The 10,252-nt window shown below is 53.0% G+C and overlaps 2 pseudogenes; both read left to right on the forward strand.

Moving 5' to 3' along the window:
- The first annotated feature begins 2,388 nt into the window (after window positions 1-2,388).
- LOC144669131 (U2 spliceosomal RNA) lies at window positions 2,389-2,565 on the forward strand (annotated as a pseudogene).
- Window positions 2,566-9,720: 7,155 nt separating this feature from the next.
- LOC144669076 (U2 spliceosomal RNA) lies at window positions 9,721-9,898 on the forward strand (annotated as a pseudogene).
- Window positions 9,899-10,252: the final 354 nt, after the last annotated feature.

Here is a 10,252-nt window from a genome sequence, read left to right on the forward strand (position 1 = left end):
CCAAGCAAAGGAAGCCCATAAACGAGGATGCTAGACAGCTCGTACAAAAGAAAGCAGGGCATCAGGAAACAACTCAACAGCAGCTGACGTAGTACTCTCCAGGTTCAGTGCAGGAGAAGCACTGGAATCAGTAAAAAGTAATGCCCCTACATGTCTGAACATACAACTTAGGAGCAGGAGTAGGCCGCTGGGCCCCAAGAGCCTGCTCCACTACTCAGAAGATCATGGCTGATCCGATTGTAACCTCAACCCCACATTCCTGCCTACCAGCGATAACCTTCCAACCCCGCCTTGTTAATCTATCCAGCTCTGTCTTGAAAATATTCAAAGACTCTGTTTCCACCACCTTTCGAGGAAGAGAGTTCCAAGGACTCTCTACACTCTGGGAGAAACGCTGCTGACTTTGCCTTCCCTGTAGATGTGGAAGGACTTTAGCTGCATACCTGGTCAGCTGGCAAGCTCCACAGACCGATCGGCGCAGGCTTGGAGGGCCGAAGGGCCTGTTCCTGTGCTGTACTTTTTTTTCTTCTTTGTTCTTTGACTGCTCAAGCTGAAAGCAAAGACAAAAATACAGCAGGCCTCGATCGAAGAACTCCTCTGCGCTGTGAGCTAGTTGCTCACACGGAAACTCAGCTACAAAGACTCATGGATTGTCTCTCATGCCTGTCACGTGTTCTCCCTTGTGACTGAGTGTTTCTCGAAATTTTCCATTACCTGCCAGTTACACGACACATCTAGCGCAACCGTAGACAGCGACCTTTCTCCATTACGCCTTTGCCCCAAACTTTAGTGCGTCCCTCAGCACGTAGTCCTGGACCTTGGAATGTGCCAACTCTTTGCAATGGAAGACCAACAAGTTTCGGACAGCCAAAGAGTGTCTTTCACCGAGTGGATCCTCCGGCGGTAGTTGATGTTTGTCTCGGCGTGTGTCCCTGGGAACAGCCCCTGGAGCACAGAGTCCATACCTGTGTCACGGAACTGCTCGGGATGCACCTCGACAAGAACCACGGCCACTCTCTTCAGAGTTCTGGTGATGAGGCATTCTGCCAAATGACCCTGACGGTCTGTTCGGCGAACCGTCCGCCGGAATCCACCATCTCCTTTTCCCGCAGGGCCTCTAGGGTGATACGTGCTAACCACTGCCTGATGGACTTGCGGACAAAGGTGTTTCTCTGCATAAGTTTTTCCACACGGGGCAGGTGATACGGCACTTGGAGCGTTCCGCGGCAGGGTGGCCAGACCCATCCTTCGCAACACCAGGGACAGGTAGAACCTCAGCACGTAGTGACGCTTGGTGTTTGGGTCTACACACAGCTTGATACTGCCATACACAAAGGTGGCCATCAGGATGAGGGTGATGTTGGGCATGTTTTTTCCCCCTTCATCCAGAGTTTTTTTACATCATGTCCCTGCAAACAGGATCCACTTTTGACCTCCAGATAAAGCGGAAGATGGCTGGCGTGATCGCCACAGCGCAGGAGTGAGGAATGGGCCAGACCTGCGCCACGTACAGCAACACCTGTCCCTGGTGGAAAAATTTATGCAGAAAAACACCTTTGACCACAAGTCCATCAGGCAGTGGTCAGCACGTAACGTCCTAGAGGCCCTGAGGGAAAAGGAGAGGGTGGACCCTGTGGGATGGTTCCCCGAGCAGACTGTCAAAGTCATTTGGCAGAATGCCTCATCGCCAGAACTTTCCAACAAGCACCAAGACGAAGCTTGGCTGGTGGTGAGAAAGGCCCTCCCCGTCAGATCCTTCCTACACGCCAGGAGTCTCACCCCCTCTGCACGTTGCCCTCGAGGTGGCTGTGGTGGGGAAGAGACCGTTGTTCACCTCCTTGTGGATTGTGCCTTTGCAAAGAAAGTCTGGAGAGAGATGCAGTGGTTGCTGTCGAGGTTCATCCCGAGCAGTTCTGTGACACAGGACTCTGTGCTCTACGGGCTGTTCCCAGGGACACACACCGAGACAAACATCGACTGCAGCTGGAGGATCATCAACTCGGTGAAAGACGCGCTTTGGTCTGCCCGAAACTTGTTGGTCTTCCAGCACAAAGAGTTGTCCCCGACCGATTGTTGCGGACTGGCACAATCCAAAGTCCAGGACTACGTGCTGAGGGACGCACTAAAGCTTGGGGCAGCTGCCGCCAAGGCGCAATGGGGAAGGGTCGCTGTCTAAGACATTTTTACCACAGCGCACCGAGAGACTGGGAACTGTTTAGAGCCCCTCGGGCTGTACAGATCAAAATGAAAGGCTGTAAATGATTGTAATATTGTTTGTACTGATGCACCTGGTGATACATTTTGTAAAAGTTTAACCTGGATTGTACCCTTGTAATGTTGTTTTTGAAATGGTTTTGAATGTGATTGAAGATTTTTTATGAAAAAAGTATATTTTTACAAAAAAAAAAAAAATCTGTTCTTATCAGTTTAATATCTGATACGTCCCTTATCTGGGGACCATATATTAAATTGATTTTTGGAGCAGGGAGATGGAATAGGGGCTTGCTCCGTCCACTCCACGCATCGACCTGGTATTGCAGTATCTCTGGGAATGGTGCACCACCCCTTTCCAGGGGATTTTCAATGCTAAAAATAGTTTTCTTACAAACATCTGCTTTCTTTACTTTTCAACATGCACATCTTTCAAAACACAACTTTCTTTCTTTCTCATCGCTTCTCGGCCTTTTGGCTAAGATCAAGTGTTGCAGGAGCGACACCATGGTCCTGCCATGGCAAGGTCGGGATGGAAGGCCGATAACCAATCGCAATCCGAATTCATACCGTGGGTTACCTATCACCGTCCGAGTCACGGTGAACCACAGCGACGAAGGAGGATCACCTATGGATCGGGGCTTCTTCACCAGGAGGATCCTGTTGAAGGCGTGTGGCTTCCAAGCTACGGAGATCTTCACCCTGCACGACTCCCGCAAAGGTGGTTATTTTGACGTCACGTTCAAGCGAGTGGCAGACTGCGTCCGGCTCCTGAGGGTGTTCGAGGAGAAGAGAGACCTGCCGGAGATGAAGATCCTGACGGCGGAGCCGCACTTTTCTCTGCCGTTGCAACGGGAACGTGAGGTGATGGTGCATGTGTACAACCCCTTCGTCCCTGTCGCCGACGTGGTCACCTTCCTCACCAGGTACTTCGATAAGGTGGGGAGCGGCACTGAGATTCGAGACGACTTGGGGATCTGGACAGGCAAACGCCTGTTTAAGGTCACGCTAAAGACCGATGGTAAGGGAGCCATTTTCCACCCTCCTTCCAGTTTCGCTATCGGGGGAAACCGTGGCTACCTGGTCTACGCTGGGCAACCCAAGCATTGTCGCTCATGCGGCAAGGCTGGTCATGTGGCGGCCAACTGCAGCGCCTCCCTCTGCAAGATCTGCAAACAGGAAGGGCACCAGACAAAAGACTGCAAACAGGCCAAGTGCTGCAACCTGTGTGGCGAGGCAAGTCACCTCTACAGGACCTGCCCCAAACGCTGCCGTACTTACGCACAGGCAGCCAAAGCCGACCACGGGGAAGCAGAAGAAATGTTCCGTGTCACTCCAACCACCAAGGCCCCCAGGGAGCTCAACGGGACAAAGGAGGACACAGAGAGAGACAAGGTGGAGAAAGAGATTGAGGCAACAGAGAGCCAATCAACAGCACTACCCCCTGAACCTTCCAGTCCTCAGGACAGCGAATCAATGGAGGAGGAGGCAGCAGTGGAAAAGCAGCAGGGGGAGTGGCGGACGGTGAAGAACAAGAAAAGTAAGAGGGAGCGAAGAAGAAGCAAAGGCGTTTCCCAGAGAAGCGGCAAGAGGCGTCTCCCATCCGACACGGATGACAAGGGCAGCAGCTCTTCGGATGATGAAGTGCCAGAGCGGCACCGACAGAAGAGGCGGCAAAGCTCCAGGGCGTTGGAGGACGAGACACCCGAGCTCCAGAAAATTGGAGACAACAAGGAGACCAGCGCACCCCAACTTTGCCTGCACCTGAGGAGGCCAGTGCACCACAGCCCCTGGAATCTGGGAGCAGTGAGGCAATCATCGCACCCCAGCTCCAGGAAGCCGGGAACAGCAACCCCCCAGAGGGGGTGAGTTTTGGAGAAGCTTCTCCAGCAAAGGTCATCTCAAAACCCGCTCACCACGTGAACCTCCAGATGCCACTGGAGCAGAACACGGCCAAGGAGATCTACCTCAGCCCATCCAAAGTGAAGGAATTTGAGCTCACTACGGGTATGAAGGAGCAGACTAAAGGTCTGGGACTCTCAGAGACAGTGGGTTTGGTAGGAGAATAAATGCTTTAATATGGGTTTAAAGATTGTATCCATAAATGTGCGTAGCATTAAATCTACTACGCGATGTGTTGCGACCTTGGACTACCTAGCCAAGGTCAAAGCTGACCTGTTGTTTCTGCAGGAGTGTGCGATACCGCACCTCAGCTCCTACAGGCAATGGTCACGATGGTGGTCCCACGGGCCATCGATCTGGTCGGGCGGAAACGACTCTCGTTCCTCCGGCCTGGGTATTCTGCTGCGGGGAGGCAACTTCACCGTCTCCGAGGTCAAGGAGGTGGTGGGCGGGCGACTCCTGGTAGCAGACGTAATGTACAAGAACGCTCCACTCCGGTTAATTAACGTGTATGGCCCGGCACAAGGGGCTGAGCGGCTGGAGGTTTTTCAGCAGCTCCCACTGCTGCTGGCGACCTCCAGGCCGGTCATTCTGGGCGGGGACTTCAACTGCATCATCGATGCGGCTGGACGATCCGGCAGGGCCGGAAGCAGATTGGACGCTACGTCCAGATCCCTGATGGAAACAGTTAAGGATGCCAAGCTGCACGACGTCTTCAGCAACCCTGCAGACGGAGCGCAGCGTAGATACACCTGGTCGCGGCCAGACGGGTCCATTCGTTCCAGGATAGACTTCCTGTTTGTGTCCCGTGCATTCACAGTCAGATCCACCGAGGTCAAGCCGGTGTTCTTCTCTGACCACTGCCTCCTACTGGCGGACTGCCACTTGGAGGAAGACCTGAGGGTGGGCAGGGGGGCATGGAAGCTAAATGTGCAACTGCTGACCCCAGAGAACATTGAGGAGCTCAAGAGGGATTACAAAGGTTGGAGAACCGTGAAACCCCTCTTTGAGTCCCTGACACACTGGTGGGAAGTGATCAAGGGAAGCATCAAGAGGTTTTTCATCCTCAAAGGCACCCAGAAAGCTAGAAAGGAACAGAGGGAAATGTCCCGACTCCAGGAAAAGATGCAGAATCTGCTCCGGCTGCGGTCGATGGGGGTCGATGTCAAGGAGGAGCTCCAAGAGGTGAAGGGCCAGCAAGCCTCGCACTTTGCCTCGGAGGCCTCCAAGATCATCTTCCGTTCCAGAGTCCGCTCCGTGGAGCAGGATGAGACGTGCTCACGTTTCTTCTTCCAAAAGGTACACAGAGAGCGCTCTGTGATCAGCAGCCTGAAGGAAGAAGACGGCTCAGTAAAGTCATCACGGTCCGACATTCTGAGGATCAGCAAATCCTTTTATGCCGGACTGTATGACGTGAAGCCCACGGACAGCACGGCCTCCCAGTCCTTCCTGTCCTCTATCACGGAGGTCCTAGACCACAGTACGCGGGAGAGCCTAGACAAACCGCTAACCCCTGACGAACTGACTAAGGCCCTCGAGTCCTTCGAGAAGAGTAAAACCCCCGGAAGCGACGGCCTGCCGGCGGAGTTGTATTCGGCTCTGTGGGACTTGATCGGCCCAGACCTGCTAGAAGTGTACGAGAGTATGCTCCTGGCCGGCAGCATGTCAGAATCCATGAGGAAAGGCATCATCACCCTCATCTACAAGCACAAGGGGGAAAGGGAGGAAATTAGAAATTGGCGACCCATTTCACTGTTGAATGTGGACTATAAGATTCTGTCCAAGGTCATCGCCAACCGGGTCAAATCCGCTCTGGAATTGGTGATTCACCCTGACCAGACCTGCTCTGTGCCAGGCAGGAAGATCTCTGACAGCCTGGCGCTGCTCAGGGATACGATTGCCTATGTACAGGACAGGGGTGTGGATACCTGCCTCATCAGCTTGGATCAGGAGAAGGCCTTTGACAGAATATCGCACACCTACATGGGGGATGTGCTCTCCAAAATGGGCTTTGGGGAGGGAATTCGAAATTGGATCCAACTGCTCTACACTAACATCAGTAGCGCAGTCTCAATCAATGGGTGGGAAACGGATAGCTTTCCGATTAAATCTGGAGTCAGGCAGGGCTGTCCTCTCTCGCCTGTCCTTTTCGTGTGCTGCATAGAACCCTTTGCCGAGTCCATCAGGAAGGATCCGGGCATAAGAGGAGTGACGATCCCAGGCAGTGGAGGCACTCAGGTAAAAGCCTCCCTGTACATGGACGACGTCGCCGTCTTCTGCTCGGATCCGCTGTCGGTGCGCAGACTGATGCACGTCTGCGACCAGTTCGAACTGGCCTCGGGAGCCAAGGTAAATCGTGGGAAGAGCGAGGCCATGTTCTTTGGGAACTGGGCTGACCGATCCTTTGTCCCCTTCACTGTCAGGGCTGACGGCCTGAAGGTGCTGGGGATATGGTTCGGAGGGACCGGGGCATGCGTTAGAAACTGGAAGGAGCGAGTGGCTATGGTGAAAAGGAAACTGGGCATGTGGGAGTGACGCTCCCTCTCCATTGCGGGTAAGAACCTGGTCATCAGGTGTGAGGTACTCTCGCTGTTGCTGTACGTGGCGCAGGTCTGGCCCATTCCACACTCCTGCGCGATGGCGATCACTCGAGCCATCTTCCGCTTTATCTGGAGGTCGAAAATGGATCGTGTCCGCAGGGACGCGATGTACAAGCCTCTAGATAAAGGGGGAAAAAACGTGCCCAACATCGCCCTCATACTGATGGCCACCTTTGTGTGTGGCTGCATCAAGCGGTGCGTAGACCCTCAGTACGCAAACACCAAGTGTCACTACGTGCTGAGGTTCTACCTGTCCCCGGTGTTGCGAAGGATGGGTCTGGCCACGCTGCCGCGGAACGCTCCAAGTAGTTGGACCGTGCCGTACCACCTGTCCCTGGTGGAAAAATTTATGCAGAAAAACACCTTTGACCACAAGTCCATCAGGCAGTGGTCAGCACGTAACGTCCTAGAGGCCCTGAGGGAAAAGGAGAGGGTGGACCCTGTGGGATGGTTCCCCGAGCAGACTGTCAAAGTCATTTGGCAGAATGCCTCATCGCCAGAACTTTCCAACAAGCACCAAGACGTAGCTTGGCTGGTGGTGAGAAAGGCCCTCCCCGTCAGATCCTTCCTACACGCCAGGAGTCTCACCCCCTCTGCACGTTGCCCTCGAGGTGGCTGTGGTGGGGAAGAGACCGTTGTTCACCTCCTTGTGGATTGTGCCTTTGCAAAGAAAGTCTGGAGAGAGATGCAGTGGTTGCTGTCGAGGTTCATCCCGAGCAGTTCTGTGACACAGGACTCTGTGCTCTACGGGCTGTTCCCAGGGACACACACCGAGACAAACATCGACTGCAGCTGGAGGATCATCAACTCGGTGAAAGACGCGCTTTGGTCTGCCCGAAACTTGTTGGTCTTCCAGCACAAAGAGTTGTCCCCGACCGATTGTTGCGGACTGGCACAATCCAAAGTCCAGGACTACGTGCTGAGGGACGCACTAAAGCTTGGGGCAGCTGCCGCAAAGGCGCAATGGGGAAGGGTCGCTGTCTAAGACCTTTCTACCACAGCGCACCGAGAGACTGGGAACTGTTTAGAGCCCCTCGGGCTGTACAGATCAAAATGAAAGGCTGTAAATGATTGTAATATTGTTTGTACTGATGCACCTGGTGATACATTTTGTAAAAGTTTAACCTGGATTGTACCCTTGTAATGTTGTTTTTGAAATGGTTTTGAATGTGATTGAAGATTTTTTATGAATAAAGTATATTTTTACAAAAAAAAAAAAAAAAAAATCTGTTCTTATCAGTTTCATCCAACTGCTCTACACTAACATCAGTAGCGTAGTCTCAATCAATGGGTGGGAAACAGATAGCTTTCCGATCAAATCTGGAGTCAGGCAGGGCTGTCCTCTCTCGCCTGTCCTTTTCGTGTGCTGCATAGAACCCTTTGCCGAGTCCATCAGGAAGGATCCGGGCATTAGAGGAGTGACGATCCCAGGCAGTGGAGGCACTCAGGTAAAAGCCTCCCTGTACATGGACGACGTCGCCGTTTTCTGCTCGGATCCGCTGTCGGTGCGCAGACTGATGCACGTCTGCGACCAGTTCGAACTGGCCTCGGGAGCCAAGGTAAATCGTGGGAAGAGCGAGGCCATGTTCTTTGGGAACTGGGCTGACCGATCCTTTGTCCCCTTCACTGTCAGGGCTGACGGCCTGAAGGTGCTGGGGATATGGTTCGGAGGGACCGGGGCATGCGTTAGAAACTGGAAGGAGCGAGTGGCTATGGTGAAAAGGAAACTGGGCATGTGGGAGCGACGCTCCCTCTCCATTGCGGGTAAGAACCTGGTCATCAGGTGTGAGGTACTCTCGCTGTTGCTGTACGTGGCGCAGGTCTGGCCCATTCCAGACTCCTGCGCGACGGCGATCACTCGAGCCATCTTCCGCTTTATCTGGAGGTCGAAAATGGATCGTGTCCGCAGGGACGCGATGTACAAGCCTCTAGATAAAGGGGGAAAAAACGTGCCCAACATCGCCCTCATACTGATGGCCACCTTTGTGTGTGGCTGCATCAAGCGGTGCGTAGACCCTCAGTACGCAAACACCAAGTGTCACTACGTGCTGAGGTTCTACCTGTCCCCGGTGTTGCGAAGGATGGGTCTGGCCACGCTGCCGCGGAACGCTCCAAGTAGTTGGACCGTGCCGTACCACCTGTCCCTGGTGGAAAAATTCATGCAGAAAAACACCTTTGACCACAAGTCCATCAGGCAGTGGTCAGCACGTAACGTCCTAGAGGCCCTGAGGCATAAGGAGAGGGTGGACCCTGTGGGATGGTTCCCCGAGCAGACTGTCAAAGTCATTTGGCAGAATGCCTCATCGCCAGAACTTTCCAACAAGCACCAAGACGTAGCTTGGCTGGTGGTGAGAAAGGCCCTCCCCGTCAGATCCTTCCTACACGCCAGGAGGCTCACCCCCTCTGCACGTTGCCCTCGAGGTGGCTGTGGTGGGGAAGAGACCGTTGTTCACCTCCTTGTGGATTGTGCCTTTGCAAAGAAAGTCTGGAGAGAGATGCAGTGGTTGCTGTCGAGGTTCATCCCGAGCAGTTCTGTGACACAGGACTCTGTGCTCTACGGGCTGTTCCCAGGGACACACACCGAGACAAACATCGACTGCAGCTGGAGGATCATCAACTCGGTGAAAGACGCGCTTTGGTCTGCCCGAAACTTGTTGGTCTTCCAGCACAAAGAGTTGTCCCCGACCGATTGTTGCGGACTGGCACAATCCAAAGTCCAGGACTACGTGCTGAGGGACGCACTAAAGCTTGGGGCAGCTGCCGCAAAGGCGCAATGGGGAAGGGTCGCTGTCTAAGACCTTTCTACCACAGCGCACCGAGAGACTGGGAACTGTTTAGAGCCCCTCGGGCTGTACAGATCAAAATGAAAGGCTGTAAATGATTGTAATATTGTTTGTACTGATGCACCTGGTGATACATTTTGTAAAAGTTTAACCTGGATTGTACCCTTGTAATGTTGTTTTTGAAATGGTTTGGAATGTGATTGAAGATATTTTATGAATAAAGTATATTTTTACAAAAAAAAAAAAAAATCTGTTCTTATCAGTTTAATATCTGATACGTCCCTTATCTGGGGACCATATATTAAATTGATTTTTGGAGCAGGGAGATGGAATAGGGGCTTGCTCCGTCCACTCCACGCATCGACCCGGTATTGCAGTATCTCTGGGAATGGTGCACCACCCCTTTCCAGGGGATTTTCAATGCTAAAAATAGTTTTCTTACAAACATCTGCTTTCTTTACTTTTCAACATGCACATCTTTCAAAACACAACTTTCTTTCTTTCTCATCGCCAAGGTAAATCGTGGGAAGAGCGAGGCCATGTTCTTTGGGAACTGGGCTGACCGATCCTTTGTCCCCTTCACTGTCAGGGCTGACGGCCTGAAGGTGCTGGGGATATGGTTCGGAGGGACCGGGGCATGCGTTAGAAACTGGAAGGAGCGAGTGGCTATGGTGAAAAGGAAACTGGGCATGTGGGAGCGACGCTCCCTCTCCATTGCGGGTAAGAACCTGGTCATCAGGTGTGAGGTACTCTCGC

The sequence above is a fragment of the Cetorhinus maximus genome, chromosome 28 (genome assembly GCF_964194155.1).
Source record: "Cetorhinus maximus chromosome 28, sCetMax3.hap1.1, whole genome shotgun sequence".
Classification (NCBI taxonomy): domain Eukaryota; kingdom Metazoa; phylum Chordata; class Chondrichthyes; order Lamniformes; family Cetorhinidae; genus Cetorhinus; species Cetorhinus maximus.